We start from the raw sequence: 26,037 nt of genomic DNA, 5'->3' as shown, positions 1-26,037 counted from the left end.
TCAAGATGCAGTTCCATCAGGGGCTGTAATGAGTCCCGGGGGGAGATGGGTGGGTCGGGGGCGGGGGGGGGGAACACGGGTGGTAATAACCCGTGTACAGCCCGCCTCCCGTGTGTGTGTGTGGGGGGGGCAATAAAATACCATCTGCTTTGGCTGTCATAAAACCACACTAACAAGGCACAATTCCCCCCGGGCGGAGTAAATTTCCCCACTAGACACCGGTATGGCAACATGGTCTCTCCCCCTCCTCCCCCACCTAGTCTCCCCACCCTCTAACCTCCCCACGGGGAGAGGGGATGGTAGAGGAGTGGGAGGAGGAGGAGGAGGAGGAGGAGAGCAGCAGCAGCAGCAGCAGCAGCAGCAGAGATTCCGTGTGATCTGATTGGCCGTCAGCCAGCCCTGCCAACCGTGGCCCGAGCAGCGTCACACACCCACACTCACCCGCCTACTGTCTCCCTCCCTCCCTCTCTCTCCCTCTCTTTCTCTTTCTCTCAATAAATCCTTAAATAATCGGGAAATCAGATGAACAGGAGATCGTTATCTTACAAAATAAACCCACCCAGCTGCCTGCAGTATGAAGGGAGAGACGTTTATAGCCGCGAAAACAGGAGGAGGCGACATTTGAATTTGGTTCCCCCCTTACGCGTAGCTTTGAAGTTGGTGGCGCGTGTGTTTCATTCAACGAACGGCTCCCTCCACAGCCGAGCCAGGAGGAGGAGGAAGCCCCGCGCGCGCGGGCGGGGGTGGCGGTGGTGGTGTGTGTGTGTGTGTGTGTATGTGTCTTTGATCATCTAAATTGATATTATTGCCATCATTCGCAAATCACGATGGAGGAAAATAAAAAAAGAAAAAGAAATAGCAGACTCTTCGACCGTTTCAAAAAAAAGAAATACAGAAAATGAAGCGAGTAGAATTCTGCTTCTAAAATTGGAAGGTAATAAAAAAAAAAGAGAAAGGGGGGAGAGGAGGAGGAGGAGGTGTTGGTTGGGGGTGTGTGGGGGTTGAATATTGAGCGAACACCAGGTCCACGAACGTTCATTCATGGATTCTGTCTCTCATTCTGTGCGTGGCGCGAGCCCCGTGACGTCAGCGAGACGTCACACTCAACGGCTTTTCCTTCCCCCCAGCCGCCGCCAGGGGCGCTCTGCTCCGTCAGTTGAGGGAATGTCCCTCAGAGAGCTCTCTACCCTCCTATAATTAGATCCCCAAATACATTTCTTATTCTTTTTTTTTTTTCTTTCTCCAACATGGCATATCTGGCGTCTCCTCAGAGCTGTGTGTGTCTTGTTCAACAACACCACCTCACCACCCCCACCCTCACAAGAATATGGAATGTATTGTGGTATGGCAGTGTTGTGTGTGTGTGTGTGTGTGTGTGTGTGTGTGTGTGTGTGTGTCTTTGTTCTACATGCAGGTACAAAGGACCCCATACAATGACAATGGGATGTCGCCCGCCCTAGCTAATGTACACCACACTCTCTTAACAATACACTCTCTACCAGGGGCATCAGCAGTGCTTCTCACCCTATTGGCACTGCACTACACTGCACTGCACTGCTATAACAGCCTTCCTTTTTAAAGCAGGCGGCGCCTCCGGTGAGATGTGTGGCTGCAGGCGACGCCTCCGGTGAGATGTGTGGCTACAGGCGGCGCCCCTGGTTAGATGTAGCTACAGGCGACGCCTCCGGTGAGATATAGCTGCAGGCGACGCCTCCAGTGAGATGAATGGCTGCAGGCGAAACCTCCGGTGAGATGTGTGGCTGCAGGCGACGCCTCCGGTGAGATGTGTGGCTGCAGGCGGCGCCCCTGGTTAGATGTAGCTGCAGGCGACGCCTTCGGTGAGATATAGCTGCAGGCGACGCCCCTGGGAAGATGGAGCTGCAGGCGACGCCTCCGGTGGGATATGGCTAGAAGCGACGCCCCTGGTGAGATGTGGCTGCCGGGGAAGGCACAACCATCCAGTGGGAGGAGACCAAAGACCCACAGGAAGGACTAGGTTCCGTCGCGGACGATCCACCATGAACTGCCATCAGGTCTTCAGGCTACGTTGTAAGACCTCAGCGTCTCAAACTCACTCTATCGCGTATAAGACCTTTCAACGCGAGGGTGTACGTACCATGTGTACTGAAGCATATAACGTAACATACGAGAGCTCCATGTATGCCATACACTAGTGTATGAGCTGTGGGTAAGATAATACCATGATAGATAATTTATCTACATCTTCCCAATGATCCCTTACTAAGAAAAAGACCTGGTGTTACCAAGGATCTCTTTCCAAAGGCTCCGGCAAGCCGAGACTGCGCTACTTCCAGTAGCAGGGGAATGAATTCTCCCTCGGTCAGAGTGAGTTCTTAGTCCCCGCCACTATTATGCTCCCGGTGATACAACCTCGCCAAAGGTAACTTCACCCGCGGCGTAACTGCAGGCGGAGTCCGGTAACACCCCAGATTATATATATATATATATATATATATATATATATATATATATATATATATATATATATATATATATATATATATCTTTTTTTTTCTTTTCAAACTATTCGCCATTTCCCGCGTTAGCAAGGTAGCGTTAAGAACAGAGGACTGAACCTCTGAGGGAACATGTGTATATATATATATATATATATATATATATATATATATATATATATATATATATATATATATATATATATATATATAGATATGAAATGCTTCTTTTCTTTACGTAATCGAACAGCAACATTAACAAGGAATTCAACCAAAACCTCATATCACTTTCTGTTGATGTTAACCTTGTGAGCCTGTGCAACAACATGATCATGATGTGTCAACCATCGTCCATAACTATGTCGTTCACTTTAGCCTTGTTCACAGTAAAGTCATCAACCTCATCCATTTTCTTTCACCCTTAAAAGTCTTTAACCTTCGCCTTGCTTACACTAAGCTGTTTCTTCCCATTTTTTTTTTTTGTCATAATGGACTTGCTAGTTCCGAAATCTTCCGCTTCAAATTACTTAATTACTTACGTACTCATAATGAACTGATTATATCCTCATCGCTGATCAGGTGAAACTCACCAAAAAATGAGTAAAGTCCACTTCAAGAGCATTAATCTCATCTCTAATGATCCCAAGTGTGTTAACAAGCAGGCCTCGTTCACCCCCCAGCCTCGCTGCATGAGGCACGTCGAGCATTAATCATTAATCACTAGGTGATTAACACATGTTGATCACAGATTAATCATTAATCACTAGGTGATTAACACATGTTGATCACAGATTAATTGAGATAATTCACACTATGCTCCAGCCACTTGCCCACAAGTGATTAGCAGGTTTCGAGACAATGGTCAGAGTTGGATTGTACATATGTTAGAGCAAACTACTGAAGACAATGGAAAACTTTGTTCATTATGGAACACTGGGACACAAGACTGGGACACAAGACTGGGACACATCACTGGGACACAAGACTGGGACACAAGACTGGGACACAAGACTGGGACACAAGACTGGGACACATCACTGGGACACAAGACTGGGACACATCACTGGGACACAAGACTGGGACACATCACTGGGACACAAGACTGGGACACAAGACTGGGACAGCCACAACACTGGTGGGACAGAAAACCTTCCAGCTACACCACTGGGCCACAACACTGACCGGCCACAACACGAGGTACACAACACTGGCCAACTATGGCACAACAGTGTTGTAGTTTCACGTACGTAACTCATATATATATATATATATATATATATATATATATATATATATATATATATATATATATATATATATATATATATATATATCCAAATAACATGATGAAATGAGTGTATAACTTCCTCCCTTGTACATCACAAAGACGAAATAAGTAATCACACCCAAACTCCTTTTCACACCAACTCACCCACTACAAAAGAAAAGAAAAACATATTTAACGAATCAGCAAATCTCCTGCCACCACAGCGAGCTGTGGTATGATTTCTGATGAGGGTAATACCACAGACGCCTGGGGGGAGGGAGGGAGGAGGGAAGGGGTGCAGGGCGGAGGCGGTGTGGAGGGAAGACCACCTCGACGTCATGGATCACATGAAGGGAATCAGATGGAGCGACGCTGATTGATGTGAGTGAGAAACTCGAACTCTCGTTTAGCGCCCCGTCCCGGAGCCCCCCTCCCCTCCCCTCTCTATATCCCAGGACATCTGGTGGCCTTGCCCTCTTTATGAGGAGGAGGAAGAGGAGGAGGAAGAGGAGGAGGAAGAAGAAGAGGAGGAGTAGGAGAAGGAGGAGGAGGAGGAGGAGAAATGGAACTTCAGGACCAACAGCTGCTGTTGTCTGCTCACGGTGACAGAGAGAGAGAGAGAGAGAAGAGAGAGAGAGGGGGGGAGAAGGAAGGTATTTGTGGGGAAGGGGAGGGAGAAATGTGATTATGAGTGGAAGGTCGAGTGAGAAGGAAGGAGGGGAGGGGGAAGAAGACGGTGGGGATGAGAAGAGTTACAGGTTAATGACAGTAGCAAAGAGGAGGGAAGAGGTGGTGGTGTGAGGCTGAGGAAGATGTTGTGAGGTGTGAGTGTATATGCTGGTGGAGGAGCTGGTGGGGGAGGGGCTAGAGGTGATGGAGGGGCTGGTGATGAAGGGGCTGGTGATGGAGGGGCTGGCGATGAAGGGGCTGGTGGTGGAGGGACTGGTGATGAAGGGGCTAATGGTAGTGGAGGGACTGGTGATGGAGCTAATGGTAGTGGAAGGATTGGTGATGAAGGGGCTAATGGTGGTGGAGGGACTGGTGATGAAGGGCCTAATGGTGGTGGAAGGACTGGTGGTGGAGAGGCTGGTGGTGGCGAGGCCGGTGGTGGTAAAGGAGGAGCTGGTGGTTGAGGATCTGATGGCGCAGTAGGCGTGTGACGGTGGGTCGTCTTCGGGCGTCATTTCCTGGACCACAGTGATCATTCCCAGCCACAGCAGGTGCCACACTCCCTTGCTCTCCTCCAGTCTTTCCCGACCCCCAGTATCTTAATATGTATCAATTTCGCTGGAAACAAGGTTTTCCCAGTGGTATGTACTGTGCTTTCCCACAGTTGAGTTCATATGAGTTTCACAGTATCGTATTATGGTCTGCATGACTCATATATTGATATCTTCTATATATGACTCATATAGTGTTGATATTATCTATATATGACTCATATATTGCTGATATTATTTATATATGTCTCATATATTGCTGATATTTTCTATATATGACTCATATATTGCTGGCATTATCTGTAAAAAAGTCTCATATATTGTTGATATTACCTAATGCCTACAATTGAACCATGGAAAAATATGTATACATACAGATATATATATATATATATATATATATATATATATATATATAGAGAGAGAGAGAGAGAGAGAGAGAGAGAGAGAGAGAGAGAGAGAGAGAGAGAGAGAGAGAGAGAGAGAGAGAGAGAGAGACCAATGATGGACTACATGAGTGTACGGAGACGTAATGTCAGAGAGAAAATACTACAATGATCCCAGGTGACGAGAGGTTGATGCGTACGGACCAGTGAAGGTCCAGTTGCTGGACCTGACATTTACGTTTCCATCTCAACCAACGTGACGGATCTTAACGCGCCAGTACGTCAGCCCACATAGGTTAGAACTCGCCATACGTACCCAGTATCTAGGGTCGAACCTGAGCCCTCTGGCGGTATAGACGAAGCGCTCTCTTACCACCTCGTCTGGAGACGAAGACGCCCTTAGGATCACCAGGTACATATATCTCCACAGGAGCTGTGTGTGTGTGTGTGTGTGTAGACTGTCGAGGTTAGGCGATAAGGGCGCGCATATCCCCCTCTGGTGATGACTGGATGAGGCGACTGCCCAGTGGTGACAGGGTACACACACACACACACACACACACACACTCACACTCATCCCTCCCACACACGATCCTTTGGGCGTACCTGGTGACGGTTGTTGAGGCGTCGGTGTTGGTGACGGAGGTGGGGGTTATGTAGCTCCCTCCCTCCCTCCTTCTCCTCCCACACCACACTTGGGCCTTCTGTGCCACTACCGGGGCGACAGCCCGGTGGTGACAGACAGACGACAGCCGTGATCATCAAAGAGCGAGGGAAAGAAAAGAGCCAGCTCAAATGTTTCGCATCCCCTGACGCGCCCGCAAGAGAGAGAGAGAGAGAGAGAGAGAGAGAGAGAGAGAGAGAGAGAGAGAGAGAGAGAGAGAGAGAGCACCACCACCTTCTTCCTCACTCTCGTGTGCGAGAGAATGAGTGAGAGACAGAGAGGAAGATATATAAACAGCTCTCTCTCTCTCTCTCTCTCTCTCTCTCTCTCTCTCTCTCTCTCACTTACGTGAGAGAGAGAGAGAGAGAGAGAGAGAGAGAGAGAGAGAGAGAGAGAGAGAGAGAGAGAGAGAGAGAGAGAGAGAGAGAGAGAGAGAGAGAGAGAGAGAGAGACCATTCTTTCAGAGGGGAAAAAAAGGAGTACATTCTCACTCGAGGGAGGCAGGGAGGGGAGGAGAAAAAAAATGAAATAGCATTTTCACTCTCGCTGGAGAGATGAACGTTTTCAGCTAACGTGAGGCGAGCTTCGGCCATTTTCCCTGACCATCGCGGGCGGGGGGAGGGGAAGAGAGAGAGGGGGGGAAGGTTTGTGGGTGGGGAGGGAGCAGAGCGAAAACGGGGTAAGGGTCTGGAGAGGGGGGGGGAGAAAACCTGTTAACAGAGAAGGCGAATGTCACTGATACGAGAGAGAGAGAGAGAGAGAGAGAGAGAGAGAGAGAGAGAGAGAGAGAGAGAGAGAGAGAGAGAGAGAGAGAGAGAGAGAGAATTTGCCCCGACCTTTACATGGTGTGACCTTCACTTGGGTGTGCCTTTGTTTAAACGTGTTCTTTCGTTTTTATTTTCACGGATATCAAAATCTATTTCACATATAGAGAGAGTCCTCTCTCTCTCTCTCTCTCTCTCTCTCTCTCTCTCTCTCTCTCTCTCTCTCTCTCTCTCTCTCTCTCTCTCTCTCTCTCTCTCCCTTCTTGAACACCCAGAGACACGAAGACCACATACAACACCAAAACACGTAACGTCCCGCTTGAGAGAACTGGTATCAGAATAACACGAGAAGGTCGCACTCAAACGCACCACCTCCTTATTTATGTTCCCCCTCCTCCTCCTCCTCCTTCTCCTCCTCCTCCTCCTCCTCGCCACACCAGCTCTTCGGAATATCTATAAATACATTTCTTCATCTACTTTAAATTCACGCCAACAGTTTATCCCCCTCTCCGACTCGGCTAAGGTCTGTGGTCCTCCCAGCTACCTGCCGCTGGCTGGTAGGTCATGTCCTAAGACCTGTCACAGGCTCCAGCTACCGTCCGTGACCCTTTGGGGGGGTCAGAGGTCAAGACGTGATACGTCTCTCATCGTCAGTAGCTCACCTTACCTCTTTCTCGCGACGGTAGGGCCCCCCTCGAGTACGACTTGAGCACGGTAGGGGCTCCCCCTTGAGTACGACTTGAGCACGGCTTGAGCGCGAGTCGGGAAAGCACGGCGGTATAGGGCCAGTGAGGGGTATGGCACGACCCTTGAACACAGAGGTACCTGTTCAGCCACCCATCATCTCCCCTCCTTCCCCTCCCTCCCCCCCGAGGGTCAGGTCAAAGGTCAGGCCGTCGCGTCGTTCTCAAGGGTCGTACTTTCGTCCCTGAGGAAGGAAGGGAGAGATGGGTTCTCGGGGGGGGGGGGGGGGGGGGGGGGGGGCGTTGTGGATGGTGATGGGCGTCTGGACTGACCCCCGATGATGTCCTAGGGCGGCTCCCATCACTCATCGTCCAGGTCTCCTGACGGAGGCCCGGTAGGTCAGCACACCCGACGGACACTCACTCGACGATCGACTACCGGTCGATCACCAACGGGGTCGATCATGAGTGGGTCGATCATGAATGGGTCGATCATGAATGGGTCGATCATGAGTGGGTCGATCATGAGTGGGTCGATCATGAGTGGGTCGATCATGAGTGGGTCGATCATGAATGGGTCGATCATGAGTGGGTCGATCATGAGTGGGTCGATCATGAGTGGGTCCACCATGAGTGGGTCGATCATGAGTGGGTCGATCATGAGTGGGTCGATCATGAGTGGGTCGATCATGAGTGGGTCGATCATGAGTGGGTCGATCGTACGTAGGTTGATCTCTAACGTGTCGATCATTTACTAGATCGATCATCAGAGGGTCGATTATTCACTAATTACGAACCGGCTTGACATATTCGACACAAGTCACTCTATTACTCCCGCAAGGGTGAGGATAAGTGTGATCAACTGGTGATCAATGTTGATCCCTGGATGACGCAGATAGTCATTTTGATCAGTGGTTGTACACCTCGACCTCCCCGAACAAGCCTATATCCCCCTCCCTCTCACCCCAACAACCCCCCCCCCCCCCCCACAACCCTAGGGTCGTTGAAAGTCGACCTTGCGGTCGACCGCCTGCCTACATTAAGGGTCGATCGCCTGGGCCAGGGGTGGGGGGGTGACAGAGGAAAATTGCAATCGATTTCCAGAGTTCGAGATCCAAGTCTAATTTGTCCATCCCAGCTATAGCTGACTAGGTCTGACTTAAGCTTGTCCATCTCAGCTATAGCTGACCTGTAATACCCAAGCTTCATCTCAGCTATGGACCATTCCAAGGCCTCCACTGTACATTCCGCGGTCCACTGTACATCTTCAACGGCCCACTGTACATATTCCACAGCCCACTGTATATTTCCAGGTGGTAATCTCTAATCCCCGAACCATCCTTCCCCACTGGTAATAACACACCTTACCAACGAGTATTTCCGTTGATCAAACCTTCCACTCTAAGCGAGTAATCACATCTACTCATCATTAATCATCTACTTCACGGATTGATCGCATGCCGGGCGCTGTGTTGATCTCATGTCTCCTCACTTAACCTCACACTAGATCGGTGTAAGTGTTGGCCATGACGCTCACTCCTGGGCCAGTACGAGCGGGTGATGAGCCATGGGTGGGGGGCTTCGTGCCTCACACTGGAGCGTGACAAGTGGAACAGTGTGTCCCGCTGGGGACTTGGTAATTCACCCTAATTATGTTGGACACCCTAAGACGGACAAGGGAGGGAGGGAGGGAGGGGTGATAGAAGAGGGAGTAAACGAGGGAGGGAGGGAGCGATGATGGAAGAGGGGGGAGGAAATGAGGGAGGGGAACAATGGAAGGGGTGAGGAGAGGAGTAAGAGAGGGAGGGAGGGAGGAAAGAAGAAAGAAAGAGAGGGAGAGGAAAGATAATGAATGGGGGAAGAGAGGGAAGGAAGGAGGAAGGAAGGGTAGTAATGGAAAAGGGGGAGGAAGGGGCGGGGGGGAGGAAGGAGAGAGAGAGAGAGAGAGAGAGAGAGAGAGAGAGAGAGAGAGAGAGAGAGAGAGAGAGAGAGAGAGAGAGAGAGAGAGAGAGAGAGAGAGAGAGAGAGCGCAACAGGAGGTGGGGAGGAGGGGGAGGGGGATCCCGGGTAAGACGTCTTCCAAAAAAGAATGTCTAAAAAAAAAAGAGAAAGAGAAAGGGAAGTGAGTGAGTGGAAGGGTGCTGAGGCGTGGGAGGGAGGCCTCTCCCTGGGGGATATGTGAGTCACAGGGTGGAGGTAACCACGGAAGTGTGGCAGCAGACGTGACCCAGAGATGGACACGCGTGGGCAGCAGACTAGGGTAGGAAAGTGTGCAGCAGATTATGAGAGGTAATGATGTAGTACTAGACCAGGAAAGAGAAATGTGCAGCAGACTAGGGGAGTGAACTGTGCAGCAGACGAGGAGAGTGAAGTGTGCAGCAGACTAGGGGAGTGAAGTGTGCAGCAGACGAGGAGAGTGAAGTGTGAAGCAGACTAAGGGAGTGAAGTGTGCAGCAGACGAGGAGAGTGAAGTGTGCAGCAGATGAGGAGAGTTAAGTGTGCAGCAGACTAGGGGAGTGAAGTGTGCAGCAGAAGAGGAGAGTGAAGTGTGCAGCAGACGAGGAGAGTGAAGTGTGCAGCAGACGAAGGGAGTGAAGTGTGCAGCAGACGAGGGGAGTGAAGTGTGCAGCAGACGAGGAGAGTGAAGTGTGCAGCAGACGAGGAGAGTGAAGTGTGCAGCAGACGAGGAGAGTGAAGTGTGCAGCAGACGAGGAGAGTGAAGTGTGCAGCAGACGAGGAGAGTGAAGTGTGCAGCAGACGAGGAGAGTGAAGTGTGCAGCAGACGAGGAGAGTGAAGTGTGCAGCAGACGAGGGGAGTGAAGTGTGCAGCAGACGAGGAGAGTGAAGTGTGCAGCAGACGAGGAGAGTGAAGTGTGCAGCAGACTAGGGGAGTGAAGTGTGCAGCAGACGAGGGGAGTGAAGTGTGCAGCAGACGAGGGGAGTGAAGTGTGTAGCAGACGAGAGGGGAACTATTGGCAGAAACTTTGCTGTAATATATATATATATATATATATATATATATATATATATATATATATATATATATATATATATATATATATATATATATATATATATATATATTTTTTTTTTTTCTTTTTTTTTTTTTTTTTTTTTTTTTATACTTTGTCGCTGTCTCCCGCGTTTGCGAGGTAGCGCAAGGAAACAGACGAAAGAAATGGCCCAACCCCCCCCATACACATGTACATACACACGTCCACACACGCAAATATACATACCTACACAGCTTTCCATGGTTTACCCCAGACGCTTCACATGCCTTGATTCAATCCACTGACAGCACGTCAACCCCTGTATACCACATCGCTCCAATTCACTCTATTCCTTGCCCTCCTTTCACCCTCCTGCATGTTCAGGCCCCGATCACACAAAATCTTTTTCACTCCATCTTTCCACCTCCAATTTGGTCTCCCTCTTCTCCTCGTTCCCTCCACCTCCGACACATATATCCTCTTGGTCAATCTTTCCTCACTCATTCTCTCCATGTGCCCAAACCATTTCAAAACACCCTCTTCTGCTCTCTCAACCACGCTCTTTTTATTTCCACACATCTCTCTTACCCTTACGTTACTTACTCGATCAAACCACCTCACACCACACATTGTCCTCAAACATCTCATTTCCAGCACATCCATCCTCCTGCGCACAACTCTATCCATAGCCCACGCCTCGCAACCATACAACATTGTTGGAACCACTATTCCTTCAAACATACCCATTTTTGCTTTCCGAGATAATGTTCTCGACTTCCACACATTTTTCAAGGCTCCCAAAATTTTCGCCCCCTCCCCCACCCTATGATCCACTTCCGCTTCCATGGTTCCATCCGCTGACAGATCCACTCCCAGATATCTAAAACACTTCACTTCCTCCAGTTTTTCTCCATTCAAACTCACCTCCCAATTGACTTGACCCTCAACCCTACTGTACCTAATAACCTTGCTCTTATTCACATTTACTCTTAACTTTCTTCTTCCACACACTTTACCAAACTCAGTCACCAGCTTCTGCAGTTTCTCACATGAATCAGCCACCAGCGCTGTATCATCAGCGAACAACAACTGACTCACTTCCCAAGCTCTCTCATCCCCAACAGACTTCATACTTGCCCCTCTTTCCAGGACTCTTGCATTTACCTCCCTAACAACCCCATCCATAAACAAATTAAACAACCATGGAGACATCACACACCCCTGCCGCAAACCTACATTCACTGAGAACCAATCACTTTCCTCTCTTCCTACACGTACACATGCCTTACATCCTCGATAAAAACTTTTCACTGCTTCTAACAACTTGCCTCCCACACCATATATTCTTAATACCTTCCACAGAGCATCTCTATCAACTCTATCATATGCCTTCTCCAGATCCATAAATGCTACATACAAATCCATTTGCTTTTCTAAGTATTTCTCACATACATTCTTCAAAGCAAACACCTGATCCACACATCCTCTACCACTTCTGAAACCGCACTGCTCTTCCCCAATCTGATGCTCTGTACATGCCTTCACCCTCTCAATCAATACCCTCCCATATAGTTTACCAGGAATACTCAACAAACTTATACCTCTGTAATTTGAGTGTATATATATATATATATATATATATATATATATATATATATATATATATATATTTTTTTTTTTTTTTTTTTTTTTTTCCAAACTATTCGCCATTTCCCGCGTTAGCGAGGTAGCGTTAAGAACAGAGAACTGGGCCACTGAGGGAATATCCTCACCTGGCCCCCTTCTCTGTTCCTTCTTTTGGAAAATTAAAAAAAATTGAGAGGGAGGATTTCCAGCCCCCCGCTCCCTCCCCTTTTAGTCGCCTTCTACGACACGCAGGGAATACGTGGGAAGTATTCTTTCTCCCCTATCCCCAGGGATATATATATATATATATATATGTATATATATATATATATATATATATATATATATATATATATATATATATATATATATATATATATATATATACATATATATATATATTCCTGAGAAAGGCTTAGGAATGTAACGAAGTTGTGGCCAGTTAATTAAAAGATGTTATGAGCCAAACTGGATGAAAGAAGGAAAGAAGAAAAACATGTAATATAACCGTACGATGTGTGGGGGGGGGAGGGCTGGCTGGGGAGAGGGGAGCCTGGGGATGGGGTGGGGGTGATGGGGAAGCGAAGGGGGAAGGGCGGAACAGAGCCGTACGAGGAACTGTTGTTACCACGAACATGGCAGGGTAGAGAACACTGGGGGAGGTGGGTGGGGGAAGGAAGGGGGGGAGGGGAGTCAGGTCTGGTAGGGTAGAGGGTGGTGGGATGGAGGACGGGTGGGAGGTAAAGAGAGGGCGGGTAGATAGATGGAGAGAGGGATGGGTAAGGAATGAGTGGATATCCAGATGGTTGGAAGGAGGATGGAGTTCGATAGATGGGTGGATAGTCAAGATAGACGGATTCACTGATGGATGGAGAAAGAAATCGATAGATGGAAGGAGATAAAGAGGGATGAATAGATAGAAAGATGGATAAATGAATAAAAGAAAAGGATGGCTGGATAGTCTGAAACGAGGAACAGAGATGAAGGGAAGGGGATGGAGAGAGAGGAACAGAGATGGAGGGAGGAGATGGAGAAAGGTACAGAGATGGAGGGAGGGGGTGGAGAGAGGTACAGAGATGGAGGGAGGGGGTGGAGAGAGGTACAGAGATGGAGGGAGGGGGTAGGGAGAGGGCTGGGAGAAGCGTGTATGTGGAGGGAGAAAGACCCGTCAGTCACCTCCACCCAGACTGACTGGTTCTTAGTCACAGTAATGACCGCCTCAGGGTTCCCCCAGGTGCCCGGGATGACCCCCAGGGTGTCCTACACCTCGGGATGATCTCCAGGGTGTCCTACACCCCGAGGATCCCACACGTCCCGATCCTAAGCCATCCCACATCCGGGATCATCCCAGGCACACACCTGGGAGTGATCCACAAGGCGCCCATCCTCGCCTTCCGAAACCCTGAAGGTCCCTAAGGTGCATCCCTGCCTTTGGGATCCACCAGGTATGATCCCTAGGGTCTCTCAAACCCCAGGGATCCCACAGGTAACCGATCCCAAGGCGTCGTGGGATAACCCAGGTCCTCGAGACAGTCCCAGGCACCTGAGCCAGGCGCGGGCTGGGGGCCCACCACTCGTCTGCTCGCAACGTCTCCCCCAGTGATAAATTACCCCTTCCTGCCGCTCTACTTTGCCCACCTCCTCTCCCCTACCATGACGTCGCTTGCAGGGCTCCTCTTCCTCCCCTCTCTCTCCACACACACACACACACACACACACACACACACACTTCACCCCCCCCCCCCCCTCACACACGGCATCCTCCACATGACACTCTTCCTAGAGATAGACTTTTCCCCCCCTCCTTCCCTCCCTCACTCACTCGTCTCTCTCATCTGAACTAGACTTTTCCTCCCCTGCCTCCCTCCCTCACTCACTCACTCACTCAGTCGTCCACCCATCAGTCACCTCTCATGTATCTCTATACATGATATATCCACATTGTGTACAGTCTCACTATCTCAATTATCTCTCTATATATCTCTATATATCTATATCTCTTATGTTCCCAATATATATCTATATCTCTCTACGTTCTTTATCTATCTATATCTCTCTTATATTCTCTTTATATCTATATCTCTCTTATATCCTCTATATGTCTATATCTCTCATATATCCTCTATATGTCTATATCTCTCATATATCCTCTATATATCTATATCTCTCATATATCATCTCTATATCTATATCTCTCTTATATCCTCTTATTCCTAAACTATAAGTCTATATATCTCCCATATAACTTTTCCAAACCCTTTAGAAACAAGATCCTCCCCTCAAGAAAACCTCTTCAGCCAGTACTTTTCGCTGCTCAAATCTAACCTTAGTTGAATTCCTGCCAGCTCTGAAGCTACTGGTTTTAGCGTCTATTAAAACATAACTTCTGTGGAATCAAATCTCATATTCCTCATCCTTTTGAATGCCTTCTCCTCCAACCACCAGCATCTACTAGCTCATCGGATCTTACAAAAAAAAACAAAAGCTAACTTCTGTCCTTCCCTTACACGCCATCCTCCTTCAACCCCCAGACGAAGGAGTACGTATCAGGTGTGGGTCTATAGCTGGCACTATGGATGCAGGAGACGAAACTCAACTGAAGCTGCCTTGCATGATAGAAAATGTCGCATCTATAAAGGTTCGTGACTGATTATCCATACCTGTTCTCTGCTATATTCCTCGTTAATAATAACGACTCAGCTTGATGACTTCAACACAAGCTCAGATGATGACTTCAACATTGCACAAGCTCAGATGATGACTTCAACATTGCACAAGCTCAGATGATGACTTCCACATTGCACAAGCTCAGATGATGACTTCAACACAGCACAAGCTCAGCTTGATGACTTCAACACAAGCTCAGATGATGACTTCAACATTGCACAAGTTCAGATGATGACTTCCACATTGCACAAGCTCAGATGATGACTTCAACATTGCACAAGCTCAGATGATGACTTCCACATTGCACAAGCTCAGATGATGACTTCAACATTGCACAAGCTCAGATGATGACTTCAACACAGCACAAGCTCAGCTTGATGACTTCAACACAAGCTCGGCTTGATGATTTCAACACAGCACAAGCTCAGATGATGACTTCAACACGGCACAAGCTCAGATGATGACTTCAACATTGCACAAGCTCAGATGATGACTTCAACACAGCACAAGCTCAGCTTGATGACTTCAACACAAGCTCGGCTTGATGACTTCAACACAGCACAAGCTCAGATGATGACTTCAACATTGCACAAGCTCAGATGATGACTTCAACACAGCACAAGCTCAGATGATGACTTCAACACAGCACAAGCTCAGCTTGATGACTTCAATACAAGCTCGGCTTGATGACTTCAACACAGCACAAGCTCAGATGATGACTTCAACATTGCACAAGCTCAGATGATGACTTCAACATTGCACAAGCTCAGATGATGACTTCCACATTGCACAAGCTCAGATGATGACTTCAACATTGCACAAGCTCAGATGATGACTTCAACATTGCACAAGCTCAGATGATGACTTCAACACAAGCTCAGATGATGACTTCAACACAGCACAAGCTCAGATGATGACTTCAACATTGCACAAGCTCAGCTTGATGACTTCAACACAAGCTCGGCTTGATGACTTCAACACAGCACAAGCTCAGCTTGATGACTTCAACATTGCACAAGCTCAGATGATGACTTCAACACAGCACAAGCTCAGCTTGATGACTTCAACACAAGCTCGGCTTGATGACTTCAACACAGCACAAGCTCAGCTTGATGACTTCAACATTGCACAAGCTCAGATGATGACTTCAACATTGCACAAGCTCAGATGATGACTTCAACATTGCACAAGCTCAGCTTGATGACTTCAACACAGCACAAGCTCAGATGATGACTTCAACATTGCACAAGCTCAGATGATGACTTCAACATTGCACAAGCTCAGATGATGACTTCCACATTGCACAAGCTCAGATGATGACTTCAACACAGCACAAGCTCAGATGATGACTTCAACATTGCACAAGCTCAGCTTGATGACTTCAACACAAGCTCAGCTTGATGGCCTCAACACAGCACAAGCTCAGCTTGATGACTTCAACATTGCACAAGCTCAGATGATGACTTCAACATTGCACAAGCTCAGCTTGATGACTTCAACACAAGCTCAGCTTGATGACTTCAACACAGCACAAGCTCAGATGATGACTTCAACATTGCACAAGCTCAGATGATGACTTCAACATTGCACAAGCTCAGCTTGATGATTTCAACACAAGCTCAGCTTGATGACTTCAACACAGCACAAGCTCAGATGATGACTTCAACACAGCACAAGCTCAGATGATGACTTCAACATTGCACAAGCTCAGATGATGACTTCAACACAGCACAAGCTCAGATGATGACTTCAACACAGCACAAGCTCAGATGATGACTTCAACACAGCACAAGCTCAGCTTGATGACTTCAACACAGCACAAGCTCAGATGATGACTTCAACACAGCACAAGCTCAGCTTGATGACTTCAACACAGCACAAGCTCAGCTGATGACTTCAGCATAGCACTAACATAGCCCGGGGAGCCTTGCGACCCCACTAACAATAACCTGTTACCCAAGCACAACACAGCATAGCCTAGCGCCTCTCTTTTACGACCCTGTGGGGTGGGCAAACTCCTCCGACGTCTTCTCAAAGTCTAACTTTTAACTTTGAGAAACTATCAACCACCTCGAAAGTTTTAAAAGCCAAAAAAAAAAAGCCAAAAAAAAAAGACTTCGAAAATTTTGGAAAGCCCAACACAACCTAATCCATTCTTTTTTTTATAACCAGTACTGCCGCCAGGCGCCCCCCATCCCTGGATATGGCTGTTCCATTATTCTCCCTCGTAACCAAGCTCACTTCCTTCTTACGAACTCCTTTTTGCCCTGCTCTCAAAAAAGCGAGACTTTCGCGCCACTTAGAGAGAGAGAGAGAGAGAGAGAGAGAGAGAGAGAGAGAGAGAGAGAGAGAGAGAGAGAGAGAGAGAGAGAGAGAGAGAGAGAGAAGCAACAAGGTCTTCTTCGGCAGTGCCTGAGGTCGCAAGGTTCTTGAAGCCACCACGCCCTTCCTCATCCTCAGCAACCCTACCTCACTACGGGGGAAAGGGAATGGGAAAAGGAGAGAGAGAGGAAGTGTGTGTCCTAGAAGGCTACATCCTCTTCCCCTTCTCCTCCTCCTCCTCCTCCCCCTTTTCCCCTCCAACCCGCAATTCTTACCCCCCCTCCACATCCAGCTCTTGAAACCCGCGTAACCACCATCCCCCTCTGAAGACCCAGTCGTACGATTCCAAACCAAGAAAAGTGTTCGCGTCTCTTGCAAGCTGGTTCTCTCTCTCTCTCTCTCTCTCTCTCTCTCTCTCTCTCTCTCTCTCTCTCTCTCTCTCTCTCTCTCTCTCTCTCTCTCTCTCTCTCGTGCCTCCAGACGATGGGTCAACCACGCATTTTCCATCAACATAGCACTCGCTTAGCCAGGTGCGTCAGCACAGCACTGGTTAAGCTGGAGATTTTAACAGAGTATTAGCACAGCTTGGGATCATAACATGTCACTAACACAGCAAGGGTTGGGGAAAGGAGGGCCTTCAGCAGAGCAACGGGACAGCCAAGGACTTCTTCACAACCCTAACAACAACGGGAACTTTAACAAAGCACTGGCATAGCTGACGGACCTCGGTTGAACATCAGCATGGCTGTGCAGCTAACCTAACACTACCACAGTTGAAGCTTTAAACACAGTGCTAACACAGCCGAGACTCTTATCACAACTTCAGCATAACCGAGGAAATTCTAGCAGAGCAATGGACCTCAGCTCATATCACACACAGTGATAGCTTTGAAAGTGCACTCAGCACAGCTATGGGCACCTCAGCCAAGCATTAACACAGCCGGACGTTTAGCTACAGCTGTAATATAGCCGTGTATAACTAAACACAGAGATCAGACCCCCATGAGTGCCCTAACAGAACGCTGAGGCACATAGCACAGCAGGAAACCTCAGAACAGCACTTACATACTCACACAGCACCAACACAGCTCGCACCTCGAATACCCGAGGCACTTAGCCTAGCTTAACAAGAGTAGTGTGTGTCTCACCAAAGCACTAACACAGCCGGGACACTTCCCAGAGCACTAACACAGCCGGGACACTTCCCAGAGCACTAACACAGCCGGGACACTCAAAAGAGCACTAACACAGCCGGGATACTCACCAGACCACTAACACAGCCGGTACACTTACCAAAGCACTAACACAGCCGGTACACTTACCAAAGCACTAACACAGCCGGGACACTCACCAGGGCGCTAACACAGCCGGTACCTCATCAGAACACTAACACAGCAGCTGGCGCCTCACCGAAGGACTACTAACACAGCTCGGACACTCAGCAGAGCACTAACACAGCTCGGACACTCACTCAGCACAGCACTAACAGAGCAGCCAGGCGCCAAGCGACGAAGAGGGGAGGATAACCCAGCTCAATAATTCTCAGAACAAGGTGGGCTAAATTTAAAATTGACCTCTCGCTCCTCCCCTCCCATCCTGTCTTCCTTACCTCCCCTCTCCCACACCCCTCCCTCCTTCCCTTCCTCCTACACACACCCTCCCCTTCCCTTCCCTTACCCTCCATCACCCTTTCCCCTCCCCCTCCCCTCTCTCTCTCTCCCCTTGTTCTTATCTTCCGTTTCTCCCCCCCCTACCCTGATGAACCCTCATCTACTCCCCCTATTATGTTCTCCCTCTTTTATTCACCAGTTGCCAGTGTTCTCCCTCCCCCAGTTTATATATATATATATATATATATATATATATATATATATATATATATATATATATATATATATATATATATATATTTATATATATAATATATATAGATTTGTTCGCGCGCGCGCGCGCGTGTGTGTGTGTGTGTGTGTGTGTGTGTGTGTGTGTGTGTGTGTGTGTGTGTGTGTGTGTAGGTTCGTTGCTATGTTCACCCTTACAGGAAAAGTTATTGAAAGAAAAAAAACGCATCAAAAATTTGTTCGTATGATCATCTCTCCAGCCAAGCCACCACCTTGGTCGATCTGGGTCGAAAGCCTATTCTTTTTTTTTTTCGCCCAAAGTCTCACCTCCTACCAGAACCTACCAACCCTCCACCCACCTCCCACCTCATCAACAACGACCTTGCGGTGGGGGAAGAGAAGGGGAGGGGAAGGAGGCAGAGATCGAGATCGAGATAGATAGATAGATAGATAGAGATAGATAGAAAGATAGATAGAGAGAGAGAGAGAGAGAGAGAGAGAGAGAGAGAGAGAGAGAGAGAGAGAGAGAGAGAGAGAGAGAGAGAGAGAGAGAGAGAGAGAGAGAGAGAGAGAGAGCAAATCCTACAATCCCTGCGTGCCATCCCTCCCTCGCTACGTTTTCCCTCCGTCTTAAAAGATATCTTGAAAAATCGATAAATAATTCAGTGAAGCACTTGACGGAGGAGGAGGAGGAGGAGGAGGAGGAGGAGGAGTGGTGGTCCAGAGCGCATCATCGAAGCGATCTAGTTCGAAGCGGAGGAGGAGGAGGAGGAGGAGGGTCGGCGGGAGACGACGTCCCTCACCCTCCCTCCTCCTCCTCCAGGTCTGGAATGGTGGGGGGGGAGGAGGAGGAGGAGGAGGAGTACTCTTAATAGCCAACTGCCTTTTGCACGTTCGCTCGCTCATCGCTGACTTTTGTACACACTTGATGCTCGCTCTATTGATCCCAGCCTTTCCAAGTGTGCTTCAATTGGGGTTCCTCGAACGGCACAGTCCACTGGTCCAGCTCTCTCTCTCTCTCTCTCTCTCTCTCTCTCTCTCTCTCTCTCTCTCTCTCTCTCTCTCCACCCCACACCCCCCTTTTATGCTCTGGAAGTTCAATATTGCCCGGTTTCTATAATCACACGACCAATTTACTCGATCTTTTGCTCCATAGATTTCAATTGCCCTCCTTCCTCTAGCCATCTGACACTGATTTCGAATTACAGGTTTAAATCGTCATTAGTTTTAAAAGTCAATTACACACATTCAACTGTGTCTATATGTATCTCTGAATGAGTCATATGATACTTTACACTTAACTTCATATTCATAAGTTTCTTAGATGCGTTGATTTTCGTTTTTTCTTCTGTTCTGAAGAGAAGGATGTAATGGTGCCCGTGTTGTGAACGCTGGCGATGATGATGGCCAGGCACGAGGTGCTCCAGGTAGCAACGCACTTCACTGTTATGACCTCGTAGAAGACTCAGCCAGTATGTCAACCTCCTCCCCCTCCACACACTACTCTAGTCGCGATGAAAACTACTATACAGTCCCACTGAAGACACCACTGCTCCAGTAGCAATGAGAACTACCAGTTAACTGTAACCACAACCATTACAACCTGACCCAGAAAACAACTGAGTTATCTTAAAGGTACTTGACCAATGGGGCGGCTATCATGACCGGGGCATCTCTGGCCAAACACACGCGCCACCTCACCCTGCACATCCCTTGTCCCCTATCCTTATCCAATGGTCAATACACACAGCTTCTCACTACGCAACAGGATAGGATATACTTTGATCATCCCTTGTTCCTCTAAGTATATCAGCGTTATATTCTCACGTAGGAAGACCATTTTAAGTCTATAGGTTTCTCTCTGCTCCTCTACTCCGTGTTTACTATCGAGAGACTGACCTCGCGTGTACTGTATCTCATTAGCAGATGTTTATGTCATCATTATAACTGCCGCGTGTTTAGTGTATAGCTAATTGGCTGGTCGGTTTGTTTGGGTTCCAGGCCTCTATCATCAACGGCCAAAGGTCATTCAGGCCGTCAAAGTTTCAAGCTGCATCTGTATATCATTTTTGAGACACATTCCAACTCTCTCTAGAATTCTTCTTTTCTTTAGCTTCACTTTAGCTTTTCTCTCTCTCTCACAACACTCGTCATACACTCTGAATTTCAGTGTGAATGATCCCTTCTATTGCAGTTCACTCAGTGCTACACATTCCCTTGTCGGATCTAATCCCATTCCAGTCTTTCAATCGAATCCAATCTCATCCGATCTGGTCGAATCCAGTGTCGTCTATACTCTGGTCGAACTCAGCTTCGTCCAGCCTGGTCTGGTCGACTGTGCCCTCGACGCGGACAAACAATTACTGGCAATAATTGCAAATACTTGAGCATTTTGCTTTTTCTTACCCGATGCATCCGGGGCAATCATGTAATTACAGATGACCCTAATTGATCGTTCTGAGCTAATTATTTGGCCATGTTAAAAATTCTGGGAGAGGGGTGTGGGGTTGGGGTGTGTAGGGGGGGGGTCAAGTGGTTGGAGAAGGGGGGGGGAAGGGGGTAATTAAGCCCGTGAAAATAGGTCATCTGCGAGAGGTGAGGGTCGTAATGATGTATGTAATTAAGCATTCTGGCCTCAGAGAATGGGAAGGGGTGCTTATAAAAATCACTGATTCATTACTTGAGACGAAAATGAACTTCGTATGTCACGCAATCAGTGAGAACATGAACATAGCATTGTAGTGCTATCGTTCTGATGAACATGACACTTAAGATAGCATTGTTATTACAGTATGAAGAACACGAATTCAAGATAGTGTATTGCAGTGAAGATCGCGAATTCAAGATAGTGTATTGCAGTGAAGATCGCGAATTCAAGATAGTGTATTGCAGTGAAGATCGCGAATTCAAGATAGTGTATTGCAGTGAAGATCGCGAATTCAAGATAGTGCATTACAGTATGAAGAACACGAATTCAAGATTGTGCATTACAGTGAAGATCGCGAACTTAAGAGAGGGAATTACAGTGCAAATAATAGCAGTGGATGTCGAAGTTATCTCCAAGCAGAATGTTCATGTTATGAATGTTATTGCTGGGTAAGAAGAAGAACAAGGGAAGGCCTGTACTTAGTCCTGTAAGACATACCATTTATTCTAAACAATGAAAATTACGTTTATTTAAGTCTTTGCCCTTTTTTTTTATTTATCTATTTCGTTCCCCCCTTCACATCTTGAGCTCATTTAAATAAAAGTGTCCAGAGCTTTGGTTGTTGGGTAATTGATCCTAATGACCGTCTAATAGAGCAATTACTGGGGGCCTACATGATGCAGGAACTGACTCATTTGCCAGATCGAGGCCAATCCAACTTTGGGGACGACCATAACCCCATACTAAAGAGCCCATTCAGAGAGAGAGAGAGAGAGAGAGAGAGAGAGAGAGAGAGAGAGAGAGAGAGAGAGAGAGAGAGAGAGAGAGAGAGAGAGAGAGAGAGAGAGAGAGAGAGAGAGAGAGAGAGAGAGAGAGAGGACACAGAAATATCACAATATAGTAAGAATCCGCCGGACTAGCCAGTCACAAGACTTTTCAAAATAAGCTCATTAGCTGCGAATCCCACGCGGATTTTGGGGGCGTCTACCGTCGGATGACCCTCCTCCTCCTCCTCCTCCTCCTCCTCCTCCTTCCTCCCCAGCTTGGGTCCTCTCCACGCCTGGACGGTGTTCTCGGGGCCTACTGGGGTCCTCTCCACCCCTGAACCGTCTGCTGGGGACCTATTGGGGTCCTCTCCACGCCTGGGTCGTCTGCTGGGGACCTACTGGGGTCCTCTCCACCCCTGAACCGTCTGCTGGGGACCTACTGGGGTCCTCTCCACGCCTGGACCGTCTACTGGGGACTGATTGGGTCCTCTCTGCTCCCGTACCGTGTGCTGAGGGTCCTCTCCAAGCCTTTACCGAGTGCTAGAGACTGGCAGGGTCCTTTCCGCTCCCCCGCATCGTCTGCTGGGGAGCGGCTGGGGTCCTCCCCACTCCCCCGACTGTTCACACGGCTACACTAGACTGCCTCAACTTCTCATTAATCGCCCCAGATGCTAATGACTATCAATGGGGGGTGGGGGGGGGGTGTGGTGGTGGGGGTTGTCTGTCTTCCACTTGACAGATGTGGGCCATGTAATCCGGCTTCCTAAGTCGCAGGAAGGAAGGATTACACCCACAAATCCGTCGGATTTCAGCTGCGATGCTCCTTAATTGGCCGGGCTTCCAGCATCGTAGTTTACTTACTGCCTGGTACTGACGCAGGGGGCGGGACAACTGGTGGTGCTTCCTGCGGGGGGGGGGGGGGGGGGGGGACCTGGGTGACGTAAGTGGGGGATAGATAACGCTGCGTGACGCAAAAGCGGGTGATACGTAACGCTGCGTGACGCAAGTGGTTGACAGTAACGCTGGTGGATGAGCGCAAGTGGATGACGCAAATGGGTGATAAGGGGGATGAACAGCTGCGTTGACTGTGGACAGACTGGCGTAACGAGGGTTCGACCCTATACGCTCGACCGTCGGCGACCCGTGAATGCGTCACCGTGAACGTAGGAGGAACTGAGGTCTGTGAGGCACGTATCTCCTCAGAAATAGGAGGAGAAGAAGAAGAAGAAGAAGAAGAAGAAGAAGAAGAAGAAGAAGAAGAAGAAGAAGAAGAAGAAGAAGAAGAAGAAGAAGAAGAAGAAGAAGAAGAGGAAGAAGAAGATGAAGACATGGATCGTCCAATCTCCCTCCATGACCAGTGTCACTGGGCAGAGGCGATGGCGACCGAGGTTCGACAGACATCTCGGATATCCCCAGCGTCACTTGGTTCCGTCGCTCAGGCCGGCGGCGTCTCGGGGGATCATGGAGTAGAGTGGGATCCGTCGCTCAGGACGGCCTCTTGAGGATCATGGAGTAGAGTAGGATCCTCTTCATCATCTAGCATCAGCAACGATCCTACTTTACCGAGGCATTGCTACTGCTGCTGCCGCACACGAAAGCAGAGTTCGAATCGACTGCAAGTGATCCATCTTGGGCAAAACATGAGACTCGATCCTCTACCACTCGCAGTGGGGTACAGCTCCCGTCTTCCCCACATTGTAATCAAGATCAAGAAACATAAATGACTTTGGAACATCGGCAGATGTGGAACGATGGAAGGAACTCGGATCTCCAACCCCCCCTACAAAGAAGGAGGGGGGCGCGCCCCCCTGCCCCCGCTCCCCGTGGTGCCTCAAGCAGAAATTTTGGCGAGAGAAAAGTTCATAACATCGACACGGTCGCCGCTGAACGGAGCGCAGCACTGAACCAGCAACGGAGGGACACTGGGCTCAAGCCTGATATAGGTAAAACACTTGTCTACAAATAGGGTCGTTGAAAACAGCCACACTCTGCCATCGAGCGTCGTCCATTGCTATAATCAATAGACTCGTTCGAGGAGAAAACACACCCCCATCATTCCCATTCACTGGGTAGACCGTGAACCACATTGGAAATAAGAGGAAACCTCAGTTCGTGTGGAGGAGGATCACCTCATCATGGGCCCTCGTTACCTGTCTGGCTTCGTGTGTCTCCTCGCTGTAATGATGATAACCACCACGCCACTACAACCACAGCGAGAGCTACAACCACAACGAGAGCTACAACCACAGAGAGAGCTACAACCACAGCGAGAGCTACAACCACAGCGAGAGCTACAACCACAGCGAGAGCTACAACCACAGCGAGAGCTACAACCACAACGAGAGCTACAACCACAACGAGAGCTACAACCACAGCGAGAGCTACAACCACAACGAGAGCTACAACCACAACGAGAGCTACAACCACAGCGAGAGCTACAACCACAGCGAGAGCTACAACCACAGCGAGAGCTACAACCACAACGAGAGCTACAACCACAACGAGAGCTACAACCACAGAGAGAGCTACAACCACAGAGAGAGCTACAACCACAACGAGAGCTACAACCACAGCGAGAGCTACAACCACAGCGAGAGCTACAACCACAGCGAGAGCTACAACCACAACGAGAGCTACAACCACAACGAGAGCTACAACCACAGCGAGAGCTACAACCACAACGAGAGCTACAACCACAGCGAGAGCTACAACCACAGCGAGAGCTACAACCACAGCGAGAGCTACAACCACAGCGAGAGCTACAACCACAACGAGAGCTACAACCACAACGAGAGCTACAACCACAGAGAGAGCTACAACCACAGAGAGAGCTACAACCACAGCGAGAGCTACAACCACAGCGAGAGCTACAACCACAGCGAGAGCTACAACCACAGCTAGAGCTACATAGAGCGTCCCCCGTTGCGCAAGGTGGGGAGGGTAGCGTCGCTGCTCTGCGCATGAGCACTGCAGTAGAAACCTGGTCATCAGTTGATCCAGTATTGCATGCAAAAGACGTTTCTCCCCGCGAAAAGCAGTTTGATCATTACTAGTTTTCTAAACTACTTGTATGGTAATCCCTATTTTCCATAATACTTGTATGGTAATCCCTATTTTCCATAATACTTGTATGGTAATCCCTATTTTCCATAATACTTGTATGGTAATCCCTATTTTCCATAATACTTGTATGGTAATCCCTATTTTCCATAATACTTGTATGGTAATCCCTATTTTCCATAATACTTGTATGGTAATCCCTATTTTCCATAATACTTGTATGGTAATCCCTATTTTCCATAATACTTGTATGGTAATCCCTATTTTCCATAATACTTGTATGGTAATCCCTATTTTCCATAATACTTGTATGGTAATCCCTATTTTCTAGAATACTTGTATGGTAATCCCTATTTTCCATAATACTTGTATGGTAATCCCTATTTTCCATAATACTTGTATGGTAATCCCTATTTTCCATAATACTTGTATGGTAATCCCTATTTTCCATAATACTTGTATGGTAATCCCTATTTTCCATAATACTTGTATGGTAATCCCTATTTTCCATAATACTTGTATGGTAATCCCTATTTTCCATAATACTTGTATGGTAATCCCTATTTTCCATAATACTTGTATGGTAATCCCTATTTTCCATAATACTTGTATGGTAATCCCTATTTTCTAGAATACTTGTATGGTAATCCCTA

The 26,037-nt window shown here is 48.1% G+C and overlaps 1 protein-coding gene across 4 annotated transcripts in view; it reads right to left on the bottom strand.

Annotated features, from left to right (window-relative positions):
- LOC139750751 (uncharacterized) overlaps nt 1–26,037 on the bottom strand; it is a 266,162-nt gene that overhangs the window by 122,955 nt on the left and 117,170 nt on the right. Inside the window, exon 1 of one of the 4 annotated variants that reach the window (XM_071665460.1) lies at nt 18,392–18,548. The exons of 1 other annotated variant lie outside the window; for it this stretch is intronic. The gene's annotated coding sequence lies outside the window, so the exon portion shown is untranslated. Of the gene's footprint in view, nt 1–18,217; nt 18,238–18,391; nt 18,549–26,037 lie in introns of those variants that run through there. 2 more of the 4 variants (XM_071665459.1, XM_071665461.1) reach the window with 2 other exon arrangements.

This window comes from Panulirus ornatus, chromosome 10 (genome assembly GCF_036320965.1).
Source record: "Panulirus ornatus isolate Po-2019 chromosome 10, ASM3632096v1, whole genome shotgun sequence".
Lineage (NCBI taxonomy): Eukaryota > Metazoa > Arthropoda > Malacostraca > Decapoda > Palinuridae > Panulirus > Panulirus ornatus.
This window is presented reverse-complemented; position numbering and strand designations above follow the sequence as displayed.